This window comes from Gymnoscopelus microlampas (genome assembly GCF_963454915.1).
Source record: "Gymnoscopelus microlampas genome assembly, chromosome: 7".
Classification (NCBI taxonomy): Eukaryota; Metazoa; Chordata; class Actinopteri; order Myctophiformes; family Myctophidae; genus Gymnoscopelus; species Gymnoscopelus microlampas.
In genome coordinates, this window is record NC_139944.1 from 11,436,289 (window position 1) to 11,460,911 (window position 24,623).

At 43.0% G+C, this 24,623-nt stretch overlaps 1 protein-coding gene across 1 annotated transcript in view; it reads left to right on the forward strand.

Moving 5' to 3' along the window:
* Positions 1 to 24,623, forward strand: part of LOC311048429 (dedicator of cytokinesis protein 3-like) — a gene marked incomplete at its 3' end in the record, with an annotated part of 256,583 nt that overhangs the window by 128,098 nt on the left and 103,862 nt on the right. The window lies entirely within an intron of this gene.

Sequence of the window (24,623 nt, forward strand, 5' to 3'; positions counted from 1 at the left end):
TATTTTGACCTATGTATGTTAAATCCTACAGTATTTTGATGAAAATGTTGTGAGCTTATCGATCGGCTATTTTCAGCGAAAGCTTTCCCCACAACAACAGAAAACTGAAAAGATACTAGAACGGAGCCCTGAGGGCCTCCGCTCAACCATATATGGGGTTTAAGTGGTTAATCAATTAGCGTACAAGCACTATGGGGGGACGTCCTTTATGTTTTCCAAAGTTCACACAGTCTCCCTTTAGCGTACACATCAAAGGAGATACGATCACACACATCCACTCATCAGAGATATATACTATATCCTTACATCAAAAGAGGGGAAATTCACACAGTGTATGTGGTGGATCATTCTTAACTTGACTCTGAGGAAACCTGGAATCACCAGGCTCAGTCTGTATTGGCTGTAGTTATTGGCTATATTGTACATGATCATGCAGTTAATAAGTCATGGATGTTTGAATTGTATTTGTGAATCAATCTTTTCTCCAGTGTCTATCTTCGGGCTAGACTCTTCTTGGCTTGTGCTAACCACTTGGCTTGCTCTCCATTAATGTTGTAGACGTTGTAGATGTTGTAGACTGAGCTTGATGTTCGTCGGTACAGCAAAGTATGTAGGGCTTATGTGGTTAACCTGGTCTCATGACGGATGCCAACCAACTCGTTGAAGCACGTGGCGTGTTCTTCAGCAACACGCGTAGCCCGCAGTGGTTTGCCTCTTATTTTTTATCTCGGTAATCATGATAACAATGCAGTACAAGTCAAGTCTCCATTGAGGCAAACATTTCCTGTAGCGAACGTTGACAGTGGAGCGTCAATGTAAAAAAAACTCAAAATAATCAACTCCTCTTAGAATTGATGACACAGTGCTCATTTTCTCATCAACAACGTGTATTATTATTTATCTTTTTGATTTTTACCTCTTTTTCTCCCCAATGTGGTCGTTATAATTGATTCCTCCCCTGTTGTCACTGCTGTTGTATCCTACTGACTCACATGCCAGTGAGGAGCCCTCTACGGGAGGACTTAGAGCCTTCATCCTACTCCTCCCGCCCAACACTCCCTGCTGACAGGTGCCACCCCAGCCCATAGGAATGCATGTTGTACAGAGATATCATCCTCCCCACGCCCGGCTTCCCTCCTCCAAACACGATGCTCGACAAAGCCAGCTGCACCACGGCTGATTCCAATGTGGTTTTAATTGTCTTCCAATATTATGAAGTTCACCCATAGCGTGTAAAGTGAACTAGTGGTTCTCTAAAAAAAATGCTCGGCTGCCGTGTTAAGTGGTCAGGTGGGCGGGCCGCAAGCACTTTCAAGATTTTCAAGTGGGCCCTTGTTCGAGAAAAAGGTTGAGAACCGCTGGTGTAAATGACCTTGCTAGATTTCAATTAAAGTTAGCTATTGCGTGGTTGGTTTCCTGACGGCCTTGACAGCATCGTGTTTGTTTTATCACACGAGACACCTGTAACACAGTAACATGCCCTCTGGGCCACAATAACAAGGTTTCTTCACCAGAGCATGTTTGAGTGGCATACTGGTATTATTTTCCCCGTTATTATATCTGTTCCTCTCATATACAGCACACAGTCAAACTTGGGGACGTGCCAATATCTTGGTAATTGTCTTATATTTGCCCCACATTTACAACAACTTATTTCACGATAGTGTTATTCATAAATATTGAATGTTTCTTTTGAGCTCAATAGCTTCTTTTAACTTTTAAGACATAATAATAGACATGTACCACATCCAGTGCTGGGTTTAGTGTGCAGCTAATGGTCCAGCTGGCTTCACACGTGTTTGTCTCCTTAAGTTTACGACCCTCTCCGTTTCATATTTCATATCGCATTAATGTAGGCTATCATATTTCAGCATGCGTTTGAACCTCGCGGCTCTTTGTGACTCAGTTCAAAAGTGCACTTAAAACAACGCAGAGGAGCATCCACGGTTTGTCTCTGAACACAGATCCTGCAGTGCACGCTAACAACATGGCTTCCTGTTTGATGTCAACATGTTCTGTAGTTCACAACATCTTGCATGTTCAATGTACGATGCCCTGTAGCGCCTGTTAACAACTGCGAAGAAGAAATACCGTTAGGAATGGTCTTTTATCTCGACTCATTCAAACACAAAGCACTGAAGGGAGGCGGTGCTCCCTGTAACCATCCTTATTGCTAGCCTAAATGGTATAGAAATAATACAATTAAATCAACAATATGGGGTTGGGAGGCAATTTCTTAACCCTATCTACTTCTTTTTATGACAAATATTATAGTCTATGCTATTTCTGAATAAAATGTTTTTTTCTTTCTTTTTTAATTGCCCAAAATGTGGACTCATGTGTATTTCCGGAAAGGAAATGCATGCGTATTTAATTCAGTTTAGAGGGTGGTATAAAAAGTTGGGGGTGGTTTAAAAATCTGCCGACTGGATTCCCCCCACCCTCCCCCCAGCAAATGGAACCCTGCCCCTAATGCATTCCCATAGGTGGCGCAGTCGGTATCGCTGTCGCCTCACAGCTAGAAGGTCCTGGGTTCAATTCCCACCGGGGACGCTGTGGGCACTGGGGGGGGGGGGGTCTTCTCTGGGGGGGTTGGTGAAAGGGCCTACTCTGTGTGGAGTTTGCATGTTCTCCCCGTGTCTCTCAGGGTAGTTAATACCCTCACAAAAACATGTAGTAATCCTGGTCGCTATACCGCCTCCCTCATGACAGCCGGGGCGCCTGATGGAGGAGAAAGGAACTGGTTGGAATCAGAGTCCTGCAACGGGCCGGGTACCCGCGGATACCCGACGGGTACCCGCATTTGACGGGTGAAAACGGGTGAAAATGTTACTTTCATAAGATCACGGGTACGGGTACGGGCGGTACAAAACTAAACGCGGGCGGGTAACCTTTTATTGTGAAAATCAGAGAGCACTGTATTTCCGGTTTCCGCCCAAACAACGCCACTTAACATGAGCAGCATGACGCCAGCTGGCCACCACGCTCACAACAAACACACACAAACAGCGTCGGACACACACCCACATACAGAAGCGACATGGATGAAATCAAATCAAAGATAACGAGCGGTGAATACCGAATAGTAGATAATAATTCGGCAAGGGCCAAGTCGGACGTTTGGGAGAAGTTTGGCTTGGTTCAAGACCAAGAGAACAACTTAATTAATGGCTGTGCCGTCTGCAAAAAGTGCAAGAAAGTTTTAAGCTACGAAAGCCGCAAACTGGGCACTTCCTCACTTAGAAAACACTTGGAAAACTGTGGGAAACCAGGCGGTTCGACAATAGATAAATACTTCCACAAAAACAAAGAAGGCCTGGTACCACCAAACCGAGAGGACAAGGACGCTATAACCAAGTTATCGGTGGAATTTGTGTGTTTGGACGTGAGGTCGTTCGAAACTATTCGTGGGGATGGATTCAGTGCACTAGCCCAAGGCTTGGTTGACATTGGGGCCCGGGCTGGGAGGGTGGACGTCGTGAAGCTTCTGCCTGATCCAACCACTGTGTCACGGCGACTCGCAAAATGTGCAGAGGATGTTAGGGACAAACTCATTCCGGAGCTGAGGAAGCAGCTGACTCAAAGCAACGCTGCTGTCACGTTGGACATGTGGACCGATGACTACAAAAAAGTTGGCTATCTTGCGGTCACTTTACATTACATCAACAAGAAATGGGATCTGATAGAGCGTGTGCTTTGCACTGCTGAATGGGATAGTGCATTGCGCAAAACGGCAGATAACCTGAAACCAGCAATCCAAGCAGCACTACGCAAATACAATCTGGATGAGTTCTATCCCAAACTGGTCTACGTGACTGACAGAGGCTCAAACATAGTGGCAGCACTGCGTGCTGTCACTAGGCTTAGTTGCGCAGCACACATCTTGAGCACTGTGCTACACACCACCATAGGAAAACGTGCTGAAGGTGACCTCTTTCATGATGAAGTCAATGCTCTCATCGATTCTGCCAAGTCCCTTGTGACTTATTTTAAGCACACCACCCTCCAGAATCGCCTGCCAAAAACACTGAAAGCATCCGTGGAGACACGCTGGAATTCCCTCCACACAATGCTGGATTCCATCCACAGCCAGTACCAAGAAGTTACTGCTATTCTGGCGGAGCGAGGAGAACTAAACCGCCTGAATAACCTGAGCCTGGAGAGTCTGGGTGACATGGTTGCCTTTCTGTCTCGATTCAGGGATGCCACCAAGGCGCTGGAGGCCTCTAAAACCCCGACACTTCACCTGACCATTGTGTGGCTGGAGCGCCTAAAAAGTCACCTGCAACCGGCTACCACTGACAGCATGACACTGGGTTCACTGAAGAAAAAAAGCCTCAGAGTCCTGAACGAAAAACTCGAACCGCATCTCCTGCATAAGATGGCTGTGTTCCTGCATCCCAAACTGAAAAGCCTGAAGCTGCTGCCTGACCAGTCTGACGTAGTGGCTGTTCATGGTGAAGCACGACGTCTTGTTCAAGGTAAATCTAAATATATAATTAGGCCTATAATAAAGTTACTTATTATCATTATTATTATTATTATTATTTTAACTATTGTTTCCTGCCGTTAAACGAGTCAGCTTTCAATGCAACTTTTTAATGTTGTTTAGATCATCTTGTTGTCTTTTCTTTTTTTTAGCCTCTTAAAATAGCATTGATCCTAACTTTTATTTTCTTTAATACTCTCTCTAGAAGTGAAGGACAAATGTGGAGGCCTCCTGGACCAGCAGCCCGGCGCTCCTCAGGCCGCTGCTGCTGCCCCACCGCTAGAGAAGAGACCCCGTCAAGAACGTGACGATTTAGCAGACGTGGAGGATTCTACTGATGAAGATGTCCAGCCAGTGGACGAAGTTTCAGCTTACATCGAACGCAAGACAGCGAAGGACACAGACGGCACCTTCGATGTCTTGTCTTGGTGGAAGGATCATGCTTCAGAGTTTCCTAACCTGTCACTGATGGCACGGAATATACTTTCCATCCCAGCCTCGAGCGCAGCCAGTGAAAGAGACTTCTCTACCGCTGGATTTGTGATCGCAGAACGCAGAACCCAGCTTAACCCAGAGACTGTGGACGACATTCTTTTCCTGCATAGCAACCTCAGGATCAAGGAATAAATGTCATTGATTGAGTGAGTACTAGCGCCTAATCCGCCTATGTAAAAAAAAAAGAGAAAAAAAAGAAAAAGAGAGGAGCGCAGCGCCTATGTTAATGTTTTGTACATTCAGTTTGGACTTTTGGACAATATATTTCCTGCTACAGTCAAAATGTAAGCTATTATTGTTGTGTAAAATGGAGTGGCTTTGTGTTGTGGTTGCTAAGTAAATTGACTGACTCTGATTATTGTATGTTTCTATTTTTACGCACGGAGACGGACTGGCGGAGCAGTACGCACGTGTTGTTGTTTACCTTTTTTGATATGCTTTTAATGTGAAGGTTGAACTGGATGTTCAACGTGTTTTTGTGAGTCAACTTAAATGTCCTCCATGTTATTCGCTGCTATTTGACATGCTGCAGTGCAGATGCAGAGTCAGACCCTGACCACTGAATGTAGCTACCGCTGAGAGTATTGTTTTAAGGCTGCTGTTATCTTGTGTTAAAGAATGCATTGCAAGTACAAAATAAAGCGCTTTCAAATTGAGTTACTGTCTCTGTAGGCTATTTATATTTTACTGCATGTATTCACGGGTAAACGGGCGGGCAACGGGTCTATTATTTAACGGGCGGGGCGGGTCTGGTTCGTATTTTGAAATAATCACGGGTGACGGGTCGGTCTACGGATCTGATTATTGACGGGCGGGGCGGGCGCGGGTTCTCAAAATTGGACCCGTGCAGGACTCTGGTTGGAATAACGTGTTCCTTCCACGCGCTACGTACTACCGTGGAAACTCCCCCCTGTCAGGTGACAAGAAGGTCAGTTGGCTCTCATGCATTGAAGGAGGCATGAGCTCGGCCCTGGCCTTACCTAGGCTGGTGAGGGGAGTGTAGGGCCCAGGATCACTTAGAAAATTGGCACCGGGTGAAAAATAAGGGTTACAAAAAAAAAATAGGAAAAAAACAAAAAACAATAACCAAAGTGTGTGTGCCCCCAGGCATCCTGGGAAGTCGCTCCCCGGTCCAATGTACACCCTGGGACGCCGTAATATTTGATTGGGCTCAATGTCAATTGAATACAATTTAAAACTGTGTTTGAATTAAAGCAGACAAGATGCAATAAAGAGAATCACAGACCAGGACACACATGCAAAATAACAACATGGATTTTTGCAAATGTGTCGTCTCATTCAGTTTTAAACTAGCCTTTTTGCAGTATCTTTTATGGCACGTCTGGGCACCAGAAGGTTCCTGGCTCCTCCTGGTTTCACGTCAAAGTGTCCTTGAGCAAGACACAGTTCCTGATGATGAGCAGGACGGTGCTTCGCCGTCGGCACGCGAATGGGTGTGAATGGTAAAGCACTTTGGATAAATGTGATATAAAATACAGACCATTTATTTGCGCCCTGCAGTGATACAGTATGTTCTATAATCTATAGTATGTTCTATAGTAGAAAATAATAGAATGGGGGCGCGGTGGCGCTGTCGGTAGCGCTGTCGCCTCACAGCTAGAACCATTCCCGCCGAGGATGCTGTGGGCGCTGGGGGAGTGTTCTCTCCTCTGCGTCTTCAGTGCCCATACCCTAGGTGGGGTTGGTGAAAGGGCCTACTCTGTGTGGAGTTTGCATGTTCTCCCTGTGTCTCCTAGGGTAGTTAATACCCTCACAAAAACATGCAGTAATCCTGGTCTCTATACTGCCTCCCCCTGGCCAGCCAGGGCGCCTGATAGAGAGGAAAGGAACTGCTTGGAATAACGTGTTCCTTCCACGCGCTACGTCTAACCAGGGAACCTCCCCCCTGTCGGGTGATAAGAAGCGGCTTGCTAGCTCTCATGCATTGAAGGAGGCATGAGCTCGGCTCTAGGCTCTCCCTAGGCTGGCAGAGGGAGTGTAGCGCCCAGGATTACATAGCCAATTGACACTGGGTGAAAAAATGGGTTACAAAAAACGTGGGATAAAAATGATAGCGTAGAAAAGAATAGGATATTTATTGTTGACATGTGGTTGCTTTGTGTTCACGTTGGCTCAAATACAAACAGACAGGGAACATGGTAAAAATGTCAGCACTTGCGCAGGAAACCGGGTTCAAATCCGGGGTAGAAGAGGAAAGTTACATAGTGCAGCTTTAACATGAATGTAAACATCCATACAGTAGCTCAACTGGCCTCAGTTGGAATGTGACTCTCAGTCTCATCCAGGAACCGTGATAGTGTCAGCTGGTGATAGATTGTATGTTTATACCAACACATTATGTTCAATTGTATTTATTAAGAGTTTATTCATTAAGCTAACCCAATCAAAGTGTATCTTTCATCTTTAATAAATGTTTCTGTTTTATTCGTCTTTCTATGCTTTTTCTATGTATTTGTCAAATTTTCATGCCTATATTGCGGTGTGAGACGACACATGCATTTTGAGCAACAATGTTAAGCAGGCACTGAGCTACATGTGTGATGACAGCAGCTGCCTGTATATATATATATAAATATATATATATATATATAACGCGGCTCACACTGACAACTTGATTTGCTGCTTATGTTTTTTGTTTTTTTTAGAACCGTGTCTGGATAACAAGCTAACAGGCTTCTGGGTTTCTATCCTTTCAAAGGAGAAAAAATCCTATTTTACGTGTTCTGTCCCCGTCCCCCATTCTGTGCCCATGGTCCATGTTCCTTTCTGCTTGATTCAGGGCTGATCCCCTTCCATTCTGTGGGCCGCTCTAAGAAGCTTTACTCTCTGGCTGGTATAGCTCAGTCTGCTATTATTATCTGAACAACACCAGCTCCTCCAATGGGCTTTTGTTATGTATTTTCAGCCATTGAACTGTATTGCGGATACAAGCAGGAAAGCAATTACCATAACTAGAATGGCTAACTAATGTACGTAGCAGTGATTATCTTATCGCGCTTTTTTTTTTTTGCTGCAACCACACAGCTAGTATAATCCATTCCACTCTGTCTGTCTGTCTGTCTGTCTGTCTGTCTGTCTGTCTGTCTGTCTGTCTGTCCGTCCGTCCAACATTTCCTAGTGCCAGCAGAGCTAGTTGTAGTTTACCACAATGATGCGCTTGTTTTTGGTTAGTATATTAGTCTAAAATAATGCTTCCAAAAATTGCTGCATATTACCTCCAAACCTTTGGTCAGGAAATGTACAACATTTGAATTGAACAGTGAAGAAGTGAAATGGTAATAATGCTAGAACGTTCAGAAAGAAAACACGAAACGAGGAAGAAAAGTAGATATCAATTTAATAAAAGTATAGTTGAGTCATACTGAGTGTGCTGGCATCAGTGTGTGGGTGGTGTACTTCCCTGTAGGTTACAGCCCGGGCAATGAAATGCATGACAGCAGACAGAATAAACACTGACAAGTTGAAGACTGCGCTGGAACTGTTTTGTGTGTCTTCGCTTGATGTGTGTGTGTGTGTGTGTGTGTGTGTGTGTGTGTGTGTGTGTGTGTGTGTGTGTGTGTGTGTGTGTGTGTGTGTGTGTGTGTGTGTGTGTGTGTGTGTGTGTGTGTGTGTGTGTGTGTGTCCGTGCGTGCCTGTGTGCGTGCCTGCGTGCGAGCGTGTGTGCGAGCGTGCCTGCGTGTGTGTGATGATTGCAATTAGGACAGCCAAAATACCAGAATGTTTAACTTCAATATAAATACTTTAAATATATATATATATATACTACTCGATACCTGTTTGGATACCAGGGCAAATAGAGGAGGACTTGTACTCAGTGCTGGTAGAGAAAAGGTCACTGAACACATTGGCAACACATGTGTGATAGGGTTAACCCTCTGGCGTCTGGCATTTAGTTTTAACCCATTAAAACCGGGAAAGCATCTGTGTCATTTTGGATTTTAACCACTTTAACTATTATTTTATATTTTTAGCAGATCTACAAGCTCAAGGCGCGTCATTTCGTGCCGCGCTATAAGCTTGTAGATCTGCTATTTTTGAAAAAGCGTGACTTTTTGACAAAATAATCTTAAATGAATATAGACCTTTTTTTTACGTCAACATTGTGGTAGCACTTTAAACGAACGTCATATAAACAAACATTAATTAACAGTTAATAAACAACTTATTAAGTACTTATTAACAGTTAATAAACAACTTATAAGGTCGTTATTAACCTTATTATGTGTTTGTTTTTGGGGGTCCTTGGAACTAAATATTTTGAGATGGGGGTCTGCGGCCTTTTTTTGCACTCTCTTTCTTTTCTTTAAATCTTTTTTTTCCCATTTCTATCATTATTACCTATGCTGCTGCATTGTCTGAAGGAAGCGAAACCAAAATAAGTTTTACTCTTATGCACCTGTACACAAGATGTAACAATAAAGTACAATCTTGAACTTTCAACCTTGAACCTTGAACATGGAAGGGATTATGACGACTATGCAAAAATAATTGCGATTATGTCAAATAATTGCGATTAGGCGATAACTTAGTAATCGTGACAGGCCTAATGGAAAGGTCCTTTGAACTGTTGGGCTGCCAAACACAGTCAGAGGCACTAACGACCCGCTCGGATGACCAGCTTGAGGCAGAAATGCACAAATATATCTCCTGGCAAACTCTGAAAGTCTTTTTGTTCATGTGCTTTCCACCAATTAACTGCATCCTCCTCTGCACTGAGTTTTTGGCATTTTTTGCTGTAGAACTCTACCAGTAACTCGCTTGAAAATTGTTGTTGTTTACTTCTTTTTGGGATGCAGGTGCATCCTGGCTGCACTCTCTCCTTTTGCTCATCCCTTTCTCTACCCTGAATAGCCTGCTTTGACAGCAAATCAGTCCTCTTGTAATTGGCAGTGGTGGAAGAAGTACTCACATCTGTTTTACTTGAGTTAAAGTATCAATACCACAATGTAGAAATGCTCTGTCACAAGTTAAAAAGTCTGGTGTTCAGAATTTACTTGAGTAAAAGTACAAAAGTATTGGCATCGAAATATACTTAAAGTACCAAAAGTAAAAGTACTCATTATGCAGAATGTCCCGTTTCAAGTTTTCATAATGTATTAAAATATTTTGAAAATAGCAGAGCTTGTAGATCTGCTATTTTCAAATATCCGAAATATATATAGGGCTTAAGTGGTTAATGTATGATTAATACAAATCTAAACTAGTAACTAAAGTTTTCAAATAATTGTAGTGGAGTAAAAGTGGAGTAAAAGATGTAGTGGAGTAGAAGTAAACGTATAAACAATTGAAAATACTAAAAAATATCTCAAAATTGTTCTCATCTACAGTAATTGGGTAAATGTACTTAGTTACTTTACACCGCTGCTACTTGGCCTGTTACTCAAGGGCTCTCTGTCACTCCTCCTGAGTCCTAGGCAATGTCACTCTGAAGCCTAATTTATGTTAATATTAGTGTGTATGTCTCATTAGAACCTGTGTTTTTAGCTCGACTTGTGTCGTGTTCTGTGTGCCCTGAAGAAGGCAGTTGTCTGCCGAAACGTTGCTTTCTATTTCTCTGCGTCCATACAAAAAAAGATTGGCACTTGGGCTACCGGTGTGTGTGGCCACCTTTTATGTCTCTTGGAGACCAGTCATTTGAAAATGATTAGTGTTAACGACATGCTGTAAATATCTGTCCACACACCACTCCTGGAAATCACTCTGTGTTAGGGATCTCCTTATTCTATAGTAATCAGTCGTCATTTAATTGATAGCATAAAATCTAAATAGCTTACATTTGAAAACCTTATTTTTTTGGCGTGTGCGTGTGCGTGTGTGTGTGTGTGTGCGTGTGCGTGTGCGTGTGCGTGTGCGTGTGCGTGTGTGTGTGTGTGTGTGTGTGTGTGTGTGTGTGCGTGTGTGTGTGCGTGTGTGTGTGTGTGTGTGTGTGTGTGTGTGTGTACGTGCACTGCAGCCCTCGCCTCTCCTGTCCACTTGGACTCCCAGCAGTAATTTAAGCCACCGTCCCAATCCTATTGGTTCTGGTTTAATCGCCAGGGTTGTCTGTACTCTGTATACAATGCTGGCCGGGTTGGCTGTATGGAATTCCAGTGTCTGCCCCTCAGGGAAATGTCTCCCCCTGCCTGCACTGCGCTGCACTGCGTTGGACTGATCCAACTGCTGTTTAGTCCATCAGCCTTCAATCAAACCCCCTGAACATCAAGTTATATCTATAGCAGGTATAAGCCTCAAGGTATAGTTCTTTTAGGGCTGGTATTCAAAACAGCCCTGGTGTCAGGCCTCTAGGGCAGTGATTCTCAAACTTTTTCTATCCAGAAGCAAAGATTTGAGTTGCAAATGTTCGCTTTAAAAATATGTATATAAATATATTCAAATATTAGTTTTCACGATTTTTCAAAAATAGCAGATCTACAAGTTCATAGCACTCGGTGCTCAAATCTTTGGGAGGGGGTTCCAATAGGGGTTTCTATTCTGACCACTTTATCCATTTATACGTTGGCTATTCAGCATGTAAATCTGCTATTTTTGAATTCTTAAAAGAAATCTTGAAAGTATTGGAACATTTTGAATAATAAAAAAAAAAATGTACACAAATTTTGTCTTCGGGGGTCCCTGGCACAAAAAAAACAGATTTTTCAATGTACGGATTATTTATTTTGTGATATTATACTGTTTAGATTACAATTTCTATGCGTGTGATGTATTAACTCGTGTTTACCTTGCTTAATGTCGATTTAGCGTCTGCTAAATGCCTACATTGTAAATTGGATTAATTTAGTCCTGGCACACCAGGTCAATGCACTTCACTATCTGTTCTAGCAGAGAACTAGCAGCAATGTGGGCTCTAGTGAGATTGATTGTAAGTCCGGGCCTGTGGACACATACATCGTTTGGATCTGAAGAAGGCCTTTCAGAAACAATTCCGCTCTAAATCGGTAAAGTTCATCCAACAAAGGTCTTGTTGGGATGTTTTTCCATGTTGACCTTTACAATAACGCACCAGTCTCTCTTTTAGAGGAATGGGAAGAGCTTTGTGTGACAAACCCCAAGGCTGTGTGTGTGTGTGTGTGTGTGTGTGTGTGTGTGTGTGTGTGTGTGTGTGTGTGTGTGTGTGTGTGTGTGTGTGTGTGTGTGTGTGTGTGTGTGTGTGTGTGTGTGTGTGTGTGTGTGTGCGCACGTGCGCGCGCGTGTGTGTGCGCATGCACGTGTATGTGTCCGTGTGGACGTGCAGATGTACACGTTCATGTGTGGACATCTGCACACACTTCCTACTGTGTAACCTGTTTGTGTCTATGTGCACGTGTGTGTGTGTGTGCCTGAGTGCGTGCTTGTGTGTGGTGGCGCAGTGACGTAGAGTTATTTGGTTTACCGGAGAATAAGTGAGTGTTTGTGTGTGTTTCCCCAACAGCTTTTACATCAAGCTTTTTCACTGAGGAAATAGACTCCTATTGTCAGACTCTGTCTGTCTTCCTCTCGTACTTCCCCTCTCTTTCGCACTCTCTTTCAGTCTGTTTGTCTGCCTTTTCTCACTATCCTTGTGTGTGTGTGTGTGTGTGTGCTCTCTGCTGGATATTGAAGGGTGTCGGTCGGTTGGTGTGACAGCTGAGTGCCAGGCTGCTGTGCCAAGGTGAGGAAGTGACTGCAGTGTGTGCTGCTGTCCCACTGCTAGTCTGACCAAAATGTCCACTTTACCACAGGTTTCACTGAAGCAAGCCAAATACACACGTACACAAACACACGCATGCACGCACGCACGAACACACACACACACACACACACACACACACACACACACACACACACACACACACACACACACACACACACACACACACACACACACACACACACACACACACACACACACACACAGCAGCAGCAGTCAGCCCCATGGGGACAGAGCTAGCTGTGTGTTACTGCTGCTGGCCATCAGTCCAATAGGACAGTGGTTTTCAACCAGTGGTCCTTGAGGGAGTTCCAGGGGGTCCCCAGCTAAATGATAGATAGGAACCAAATGGACCCTTATGGGTCTGTAACTCTGAGAGTGTACAAATGGAACCAAATGGACCCGTTAGGGTCCATTTGGTTCCATTTGTACACTCTCAGAGTTACATTAACATTGATTTTATAATAAAAAATTGGGGTCCCAGAGGTAGAAATGCCATTAAACTGGGGGTCCTTGCAATTAAAATGGTTGAGAATCACTACTAGAGCCGTAAAAATCGTCTCTTATTGGGGGTCCCTGGCATATCTTTTCAAATGGGGGTCCCTGGGCTAATGTGTGTCAATTTGGGGGTCCTTGACGCAAAAAAGGTTGAAAACCACTGCAATAGGACATAGATCACTACAGTCACATTCAATATATCGTTGCTGTCGGGCAGAAACCTCTTATCTCCATTTTTTAACTTTTTGTGTTACTGTTTCGTAAATGAACGACCTATTTGATCACACTACAGAGTCACACAAAAGTATGAAAAGTAGCAGATCCACAAGCTGGAAACGCGGCGCGAAACGCGTCTAGTTTCCAGCAGGTTCAAGGCGCAGCCCGCGTGGCTGCTCCTGGCTTTGTGTCAAAGTGTCCTTGAAGCGATATACTTGACACAAAACTACAGGTGCCTTGCATGGTCTCCTCCGTCATCGCCGTGTGATATGTGTCTGAATGGAGCGCACATCGTGAAGCTCTTTGGATAAAAGGCACTGTAGAAATGCAGACCATTTGCCATGCTGTAAACATTTTGCTGCATTCTACTGTATATCTTTAATATCCTAATCCGGGATTCGAACACAGCAGGTCTCCTTCGGTATACCGCGGTCAGCCGCGATTGCAGCGTTAAAAATGTGTATCTCCATGTTGGAGAGGCCTCTCTTCTTCGCTGTATTCCGCTTTTTCATCATGTACAGTAGTAAACTATAGAGTTTACTACATGATGAAAGTCAGGGGCCAAGCCTCTGAAACGAGAAGATTTAAGGGGTCGCTATTTAACCCATTCAATCCGGGAGCTTGCAGATCCACAAGCTCATAGCGCAGCACCGAGTGCCATGCTACGAGCTTGTAGATCTGCATTTTTTTTTTTTAAATCTTCAACATTTGTTGGGCAAATCTTTGAATACATATATTTTTTTTGAAACAGCATTTTTAACCCATTAAGACCTGAAGCCGATTCTACAAATGTCTAAATCCCAACAGTATTCTGAAAAACGTATGTTTCTATATCAGTGGTGCTCAAACTATTTCATGTCAAGGACCCCCAAAATGATATGTATTTGGCCGCCAACCCCCATCTCAAAATGTGTTGTTCCAGGGACCCCCCAGAAGCAAAGATTTGAGTTAAAATGTTCGCTTTAAAAGAATATATATATTCTAAGATTTGCACACATTTTCACGATTTTTCAAAAATAGCAGATATACAAGCTCGTAGCGCGGCACTCGGTGCCGCGCTATGAGCTTGTAGATCTGCTATTGAATAGCCCAAAGTGTAAAATTATGCTTTTTAGCTCAAATCAAAAAAATGACACAGATTCATTCCAGCTCTTAATGGGTCTTAATGACTCCAGATAAGCGGATGAAGATAGATGGATAGATGGAGGTTAGTTACCCACTCTCTAAAGATGCTTAGCAGCCTATTGACATTAGCTTCGGAGAAACCATTTAGCTGTTCACTGTTCCGGTAAAAATGGATTTTCCATGCCACTCTGTGTGTCTGTCTCCTGTTCAAATCCTCTGACTGATATACATAATTCACATACAGCACACTTATTGAGGTCTTGTGTGTATGCTTTTGTATAATCATTCCATTCTGACCTTGGAATGCCTCTCTTGTCCATCTTCCACTACTCTCGCTTCCCGCACAGCCCAGTCTTTTCAATGCCGACAGCTGAGGCTCAAAGTGCGGAACGGCTTCTCTCAGATGCACACAATTGAATTAACCCATTAAGACTGGGAATGTGTCTGTGTCATTTTAAGATTTCTTTGGCTATTCAAAAATAGCAGATATACAAGCTCATAGCCCATGAGCTTGTAGATCTGATATTTTTGAAAAACAAATGTGAAAATGTGTACAAATCTTTGAATATACTGTATCTATATACATCTTTAACTAATTCTTCTTCTGGGGGTCCCTGGAACAAAATATGTTGAGATGGGGCGGGTGGGAGGGGTCAAATACATATCATTTTGGGTGGTCCTTGACAGTTTGAGAACCACTGATATTATAGCAATATACCTATACGTTCTTTTTTTTCAACTGTTAGGATTTAGAAGACGTGTAGAATCCTGCAGGAGCAAAGGTTTTAGTTTAAAAAGTTTGCTTTAAAAAACATAGATTTGCACAAATCTTCACGATTTAAAACAAATAAATAGCAGATCTACAAGCTTGTGCTATATGAGCTTGTAGATCTGCTACTTTTGAATAGTCCAAAGTATAAAATAATGGTTATACTGGTTATATGCGTTCCCGGATTGAATGGGTTAAGACTGTTTGCTGTGAGTCTGCCTCCCGTCTTTCCTTTCCTTAAACTACTGTCAGTATAGCACGGTTAGCTCGGGACTTCAGTCCTATTGTATTAATGAATATTATGAAGAGCATACAGCGATGGCAGCCCTGAAGAAACAAGTTCCATTTGTTGGAAAGCCAAACTACAACAGTTCCACATCCGCTATTCTGTTCTCTGTGTCAACATCTGAGTCATTATTCCGAATTATAGGCCTTAGGTCCTTATACTGTGTGCTGTTACAGACTCACACTGCCTCGGCTTTCTTCCACACGGCATAAAGAAGTATAGAACAATAGAGAGCAATGTGAGAGAGAAGAAAGAAACTTCATCACCCACCACCTTTTAGAATAACATATAATAGATGAAGAGAGGAGAGGAGAGGAGAGGAGAGGAGAGGAGAGGAGAGGAGAGGAGAGGAGAGGAGAGGAGTAAACCTCAACAGGAGGGAAAGGAGAAGCGCAGCCTCTCGTCTGTAGTAAAAATACAAAAATACGCTTTTGCTACTCACCAAAACAAAGACGGTTTTATGGAGTTGAAAGCCTACTCTACTAATGACCAGATTCTTCCTTCCGGTGAAATATTGTCATTTCTGGCCAAAAAGTGTATTTTAGACGTGAGGTAGGGGCTCAGAGTGTTCCCACTTAGTAGAGTAGGCTTTCAACTCCATAAAACCGTCTTTGTTTTGGTGAGTAGCAAAAGTGTATTTTTTTATTTTTTTTACTACAGACGAGATGCTGCGCTACCGCGGTGCGAGGGGAAAGAATCGAAAGTACCATAGCGTTAAGGAGAACTCCTTCTAACGCTATGGACCAGAGCTAGTTTCAGTGTAAACTTCAGTAAACTCATAGAGTTATAATATATCTAGAGGGCGGACTGCCCCGCCCCCAGCTATTGATTTCAATGAAAGTTGCTCAGTGGCGTTTGAAGCACCCGGGAAGTCTGCCGTAGTAAGTACCAATATCGGAGGAAATATCGGAGCCAATAGAGCAGGCCATAGAGTTATGAGCAGGCGCACTATAGGGTTTCAAACGGTAGACGCATGCACGCGCAGTAGCATTTTAAATGCGGAAGTGTTGCTATGCTATCCTAGATTTGACCACCAGGCGAAGGCAGCTTCACTGTTCTACCCTGGTTCTGGGGGCCCATGGTGGGTAGACTATTTTGAGAGGAACTTGTTAGTAGGGGAACGAGGGGGCAGGGGAGGGCCATCACACCTCTTCAAGCCTCCATAAGACCTCCGATTAAGCAACTCACTCCATTCTCCTGAAACATCATTAGCAGTTCCAGCAAACTCATTAGTTGCAGCACTGCAAGTTCCCGGAACTTTTTGTCGAAAAAAGGGCTCACGTCTTCTTTTGAGTCAATCTGAGTCACCTTTTGACCAAAAGTTCCAGGAACTTGCAGTGCTGCAACTAATGAGTTCCTGGAACTGCTAATAGCTTTATTTCATGTTCATGGTTGGCATTTCCACAGCGCCTCAATAAATGTGAAGACTATTTTCCTTTTCAGTGAACGTCTTGAGTTTGTGTTTATTTACAAACAAACATGAATTTCTTTTCCATTTACTTAATTTAATTTACTTAAAATTAGTTCCTTATTTCCTTCCTAGCTTATTTTCCCATATATTGACATGCCCCATTTTGTGCCCATATATGCAGCTGACTGATTTGTGTGCGCCTGATGCCATGATGACACATTGAGGTTATAGGCAACACACTCCATATTTGGGCGTAGCTGCATTGGGAACTCGTTATATGGTTCTGGCTGAGTCATAGCGACTTGAGCTTGACGTCCAATTTGAATACAGGATAAACAGAGTGCATGGTGTTGGATTTATCTCACAGACGTTCTTTAATGACCATTTAAGTCTTAAAAATAAACTGACAAACTGCCACTTTAAGAACAGAACTGCTGTGAGCTTTTGCAACAACCCCAGCATGCTTCCAGCTGTGACTCATACTGTAGGTACACTATTTCTGCTGATTCGGGACCGACATCACCTTTTTGTGAGTGTGTGCATATGGGTCTCTTTTTTTGGAGCTAGCAGTGTCCCAAAACACTGATATGAATTATTTATGACCACCACCATCATCATCCTCATCATCATCACCACCACCACCCAAGACACCAAGGATGCATCACCTATCTATTATTGAAATGCCTGCAGCAGAGAGAAGGAGAGGGGGATGATAGAGTAATATAATCTGAACTCAACTCTTTTTGGATCAAATTCTCAGAGGGTTTGTCAGAGAATAAGAGAGCGGTGAAAAAAAAGACAACCAGAAAGACAAAGAGAGAGAATGGAAATCAGAGGAAGGCAAACAAGAGAGAGAAAAGACAAACAGAGAGAGAGAGAGAGAGAGAGAGAGAGAGAGAGAGAGAGAGAGAGAGAGAGAGAGAGAGAGATACAGGGGAGAATTGCAAACGAGGATGACTATGGAGACATTAAACCACTAAAGTGTGCCGTCATCATTTTTTTGCCCAAATAAGTAATTCTAGAACCAACCCTGTTCCAGCCTAATGCAAAAGATGACTCCCGAATACATTTAGTGTATTTCATTATATAAACCCTATAGTATAAACACATTGTATAGACTATATTAGTTATAAAACCAAGAGATGACTTCACTGACATTCTGATGAAATACAAGTTATTAAACTTTGACAATTCCCTTTTCCCCCTTTCCCCCCAGATGCATATGTCTGATATCTCCGTAAAATGTATCATGATATTGAATCCTCCCTCAGAACTCTCCCACTGTAGGCTACTACAGTTCAGAAAGCTTTGACCAATCAACATTCTTTATCAAAGAACAATGGTGCCACATCAGAGTCTAGGCTCTGTGCATAACTGCAGTTCCAGGTTGGCATGCCCATGTCCTGTTCCAGTTCATTTTCCCATAGCTTTGTGCAGGTTGCCCCGACGTGAGTCGTGGGTTGGTGCCGCCGGGACCTGAGGAATATGCTGGGAGGAATAGCGTCGGAGGCCATGCGACGTGCGCTTCAGATTTGGTGCTGATCGGATCCTGCATTCGTGATATACTGTGGGAGGAGTAGCGGGACAACTTTAGTTTATCTATAACAATAAGAAAGAAAGAAGGAAAGAATAAAGTCGCCCAAGTACTATAGTGTGTTGCCCTTTCGGGCAACCACAGTTATAATAATGATAATATAGTCCACACTCCTTGTATATTTGCATATAGTAAATGAGGTATCTGCATTTAACCCACCCAAGTATTAGGAGCAGTGAGCGCTACGCCGCTACGGGGGCAGCGCCTCGGGGAGCAATTAGGGGTTAAGTGTCTTGCTCAGGGACACATTGCTGGCCTGGAATGGAACCTTGGACAACTGCACAGAGCCTATTGTGTCACTATACCAATGATGCTTTAGTTTGGACATACCGCATTGCTGTCTGATCCTACCCAGAATGCACTGTTTATTGACGCTGTAGTTTTATTTTTCTGTATGTTGGAGCAACTACATCACCATGCATCACTCTGTGGTGCTTTCAATTTGTTGCTTCAGCGATGCAAAGACCAATGGTGGACAATTTATTAAGGCATTTAGCAGTCTTAATAGTCTATAGCAAACTAACTTAAGTACATAGCCTTAGTAAAGTAAACAACATCCATCTAACATAACTAGCATCTAGCAAAATAGGCAACACACAAGTGGTAGGGGGTGAGGTGGAGTGTGAAGAGGTGAGTTTTAAGATTGTGGGGAAATATGTGGAGTAAGTCTGCCCTCCTGACTGAGGGGGAAGGTCTGAGGTCATTCCACTGCTTGGGAGCCACACGGACTGCTGTCCAACAATGAGCAGCAGCCAAAAACAGACAGAGAGCAACATCAATGTCATTACAAACAGACAGCTTACTACTGGGAATGTGTTCCACTGCCGTTTGAATGGTTTCGTCTCTTAATCAACTACGGTTTCTACGAAAATGAAACTTACCTGGATTTCAAAGAATAGCCTAAAGCAATCCTTTTTTCCCTTAATGAACGGCTTTTGTTTTGATGTTATAGGTTCCATGGCAACAAGCAACATTGGATAATGATAGGCCGAATACCCCACGTCAAATCCGGCGACTTTGGAACGGTCGCCACCAGGTATTCCGTAACGCAACCTCAGTAAAACTATGCCTAAACCTAACCTTTTTCCTAAACTTAACCTCAGTAAAATTATGTCTAAACCTAACCTTATTCCTAAATGTAACCTAAGTAAAATTATGCCTAAACCTAACCTTATTCCTAAACCTAACCTCAGTATAACTATGCCTAAGCCTAAACTTATTTCTAACCTTAACCTCAGTAAAAAGACCGGAAAAAAATGGGAGCGAGTGTGTTTTGGGGCGAGCGTTCCGGTTACCGATAGGTCTACATAATGTTGGATGCATTTATCCAACACGATACACTTTGCGGCTTCTGTTCTGACTTCTGACACGGTGCAGTTCAGCCTGTCAATCACTGGGACAGAGCAGCGAACCTCAGCACATCAAAGGCAGAGACACAGCTGAAAACAACTCGTTAATTAATGGCTGAGATGCCTGGTTTCATTGAAAAACTAAATCAGTATAACACAGTTGGAAAAGGAAAGAATCATTCATGTCCTACACGCACATGCAAAACAAAAAATATGATACAAATAATTACATTAAAATTAAAATAAAAACACTACTTTCAACTTCTCCCGGTGGGCGTCGACTTGTGTTAATGACGTCGACGAGTTGACTTTTTGGTTATGGTTAATGCCCTAATGTGGACAGATGTACAGACTGGGGGATAGTGAAACTGTTGGGAGGCTGAAGACCAGGCGTGCTGCGCGGCTTCCCAGATTGGTCAAACCCGACGGGCCCGGATGACAGAGCTTTGTGTCACGTTGGTGCTGCCCCGCCCAATATAAGTGTGTACTATCGAAGAACTCCAAATATGGAGATCCCCGTACCTCCATATTTAGTCGATTGGTTGCATGGTAGTGGGTACCGCATATTATTTTTGAATAGCCCGAGAAATCTAAAGTGAGATGTGTTCCCAGATTGAATGGGTTAAGACAGGGGTCTTCAACAGGGGGTCCGGGACCCCTAGGGGGCCTCAGAGTTACTACAGGGGGTCCGCCAAATCTTTGTGTGATATGATTTTTTTTTTACCTTAACCACTTGAACCCTAACATCCCTTTTCTGAGGAGAACTTTAGCCAAAAATAGCAGATCTACAAGCTCACAACGCCTCGCGCTGCGAGGCGTTGTGAGCTTGTAGATCGGCTATTTTTGGCAAAGAGGTATATGTGTAGAGGGAAAAAAGAGCAGACCACATAAACAAAAAAAAAGAATCTGAAACACAATTTTATACGATATAGAGGGGGTCCCTGCTTCATCTCTCTCTCAGCTAGGGGGTCCTTGGCCTGAAAACGTTGAAGACCCCTGGGTTAAGAGATACAACTGGTTTAGCTACCTTGCGTTCTACTCAGCCTGGGAGCTCTGACGGTCACTGCTCATGCACTTCTGTTGTGTTGTACTGTAGGCTACATCCATATGATTCAGGAGGTGGTCGAGACGTGATGAATCATTTAGTGTGAAAGTGGAAAGATGTGCAAGTACAAAACACATGCATGCCATGCAGGCACACTCACATGCGCATGCAAACAAGACCAGGAGACCTGGTTCTGCCAGACCCAGAATAAATTCCTAGTACTTTATAAGATCAGAGCACTACGTCACGCCGGACTTCACATGACGTGTCAGCCTGTGTCCCTTTTATGCCCGTGTATGGAGAAGAAAGGGACAGACCGAGGTCCCTTTTATGCCCATGTATGTAGGCTGTCTGTCCCTTTCATACAGCCGGTCTTTTTCGCCCATGTATGGACAAAACGGTCTTTTTCGCCCATGTATGGAGAAGACGTTGCAGAGCCTCATGTAGGCCGACCCTCTGGGTCTGGCAAAGATTGGCCAATGATCCAAGCCAGCGACTAACACTTGTTGCCAGAGCGTGGGATTCAAACCAGCATATGGTCACAATCAGGCAGAAGAAACCTTGCATCTCCATATTTCAACTTTTTGAACACTTTACATTTGCAAACCAAATAGAAATATGTAAACATACATAATACAAAGACAATCAAAGTATGAAAAAAAATCTAATCATATACAGCTGTAACTTATTAATCCTAAATGGCAATTTCTCAAGAGCAGCCACAGTTCCAAGCCGAGAGAACCACACATGTACAGGATCTCCTCTCTGGTCAGTAGGAATACATTGAGGACTCTAGCTGGAGCACTCATCCAAGGTCACTTCGACCACGCATGCACCTCTTGGTACCATAGCACTTCAAAGGCCTTAAAAACCAGGCTCCAGACATCCCAAAACAAACTGGTCAGGCTACTGCTTTGCCTTACATCTACAACTAATTTAAGCTACTGTAGCTTTGAAGAGATGGGGGTTCCGCGGCCAAATACATATAATTTTGGGGGTCCTTGACATGAAAAAAGTTTGAGAACCACTGATTAGCCTATATAGCAACATAGGTTTTTTCAAAAAACTGTTAGGATTTAGAAGAGATTTGTAGAATCCCTGCAGAAGCAAAAACATTTCTTTATTATTATTTATTTTTTTCAAAAAATAGCAGATCTACAAGCTTGTATATCTGCTATTTTTCAATAGCCAAAGAAATCTTAAAATGAAACTGATGCGTTCCCGGTCTTAATGGGTTAAAGTGGAAAGAGGTTTTCTCCAGTGTGTACATGCAGGTGTCTCTTCAGGTTACCCAAGACATTGAAACTCTTGTTGCACTGTTTACATAGGAAAGGTTTTTCTCCAGTGTGGACACGCAGGTGTGTCTTCAGGTGAGCTACCTGACTGAAACTCTTGTCACACTGTTTACATAGGAAAGATTTTTCTCCAGTGTGGACACACAGGTGTCTCTTCAGGCTACCCAACTCATTGAAACTCTTGTTACACTGTTTACAGTGGTATGGTTTTTCACCAGTGTGGAGACGGAGGTGTGACTCCAGGCTACCCAACTCATTGAAACTCTTGTTGCACTGTTTACAGTGGTATGGTTTTTCACCAGTGTGGAGACGCAGGTGTGACTCCAGGCTACCTAATCTAGTGAAAGTCTTGTCGCACTGTTTACATAGGAAAGGTTTTTCTCCAGTGTGGACACGCAGGTGTGACTTCAGGTCACCTGTCCGACTGAAACTCTTGTTGCACTGTTTACAGAGGTATGGTTTTTCTCCAGTGTGGACACGTGTGTGTCTTCAGGTGAGCTAACCGACTGAAACTCTTGTCACACAGTTTACAGATGTAAGATGTCTTTCTTGTGTAAGTCCTTTGACGGGTCCTTACGTCTGGTTGAGTTAACGTCTTGGTAAACTGTTGACGACTGTAAGATGTTGGTTTGGTCAGCGTTTCCATGTTCATGGCTGGTTATTACACAGCTGGTGGTGATTTGCTGATCGGCTGCTGGGGGGATCTGTCCCGTCATAGTATTTCAGTAGAGGTCGTCGCTCCTCTTCATGTGTTGAAAGATAGTTGTCGAGGCAGATGTACACTTAGAACAAGAGAACTGAGTACGGAAATATTTGGACTCTCTCCTTCCAGGAGTGGCGGTGTATCGTCAAAGCTGCTTCTATGAAGACTGAAGTTGTAGGTTCTGCAGGGGCTTGCAAATGTGTCTTTATACTCTCTATCTTTGTATGTTCTCTATCTCTTTCTATCAGCACTCTTCGGTCAGGACATATACTGGTCCTAGTGGGATGAAGTGGAAGTAGTTGCAGTAGCTTAACACTTTATACAGGCTAAGCAGAGCTCTGCTCTTACCTCACTCACAACGCAAACTGTTGCCATAACAACAGCCATGTGTGCAAGCCGCCACCTTTCCATATTTGTGTATTTACCGTTTAATAATGGTATTATATTATTATTCAAAAGAGGCACCGCTTATTCTCATTGAAAAAGAACACTAACGGTCTAACCTGTAAAGGAAGAACTAAGTGAGACACAGCAGGTCACAACACACCTCCTCAGCCATCTCAGCCAATCTGTAACAAGTAAAATGCTTGTGTTCAAAATGTTACTTGAGTAAGTAGAAAAGTATTGGCATGAAAATATACTTACAGTACCAAAAGTAAAAGTACTAAAATGTTTGAAAATAGCAGATCTATAAGCTCACAACGCGTCACGATGTGACACGTTGTGAGCTTGTAGATCGGCTATTTTCAAACAGCCTAGGTATGAAATAGGGCTATTGTGGTTAATGTATGTTTTACAATATAACAATTTCTATATCCAAAGTAACTAGTAACTAAAGTTTTCAAATAATTGTAGTGGAGTAAAAGTACAATATTTGCCTCTGAGATGTAATGGAGTAGAAGTAAAAGTACTGAAAATTGGAAAAACTCCAGTAAAGTGAAAGTACCTCAAAATTGTACTTAAATGGACACTTCACCCAAAAAAAACTTTGTTTCAATGCATTAGTCACCCCATGGAGACTTGAATTCATGGATATTTTTTTATTTTTGTCTCATTCCTAAGACAATAATTTGATGACCAGCGGACCGGTAGGCAGCGGTCCCGGTAGGAGACACAACGACTCGTTGTGTCTCCTACCGGAACCGCTGCCGGTCATCAAATTATTGTCTTTGCTTGTCTTAGCCAAATTATTGTCTAAAACTAAAAAAATATCCATGAATTGAAGTCTCCATGGGGTGACTAATCCATTGAAACAAAGTTTTTGTTTGGGGTGAAGTGTCCCTTTAAGTACAGTACTTGAGTAAATGTATTTAGTTACTTTACACCACTGTTTTTTGGCTACAAATAAACATCCTAAAACTTTGATAGAAATGAACAGAGCTGCAGACACTCCCAGTTGGCCAATAAGGACGAACCTCCACACCAAAATACAAAATATATAACAGGCCGCTTCGCGTTTTGGCCATAGACTGTATAAATGAGATGGACAAAGCCACTCCGCTGCTTTCTACAGACCGAAAATGAAGCCGATTGTTCCAAGACTGTAGGTCCGCCATCTTTCAATCGCGGCATATCGCGTCATATCTAGAAAATCTAGTCTAAAGTTTGTCAAAAAACCCATTCACTTGCGTTAAAATAAATTCTTTCTGACACCGCAGGTC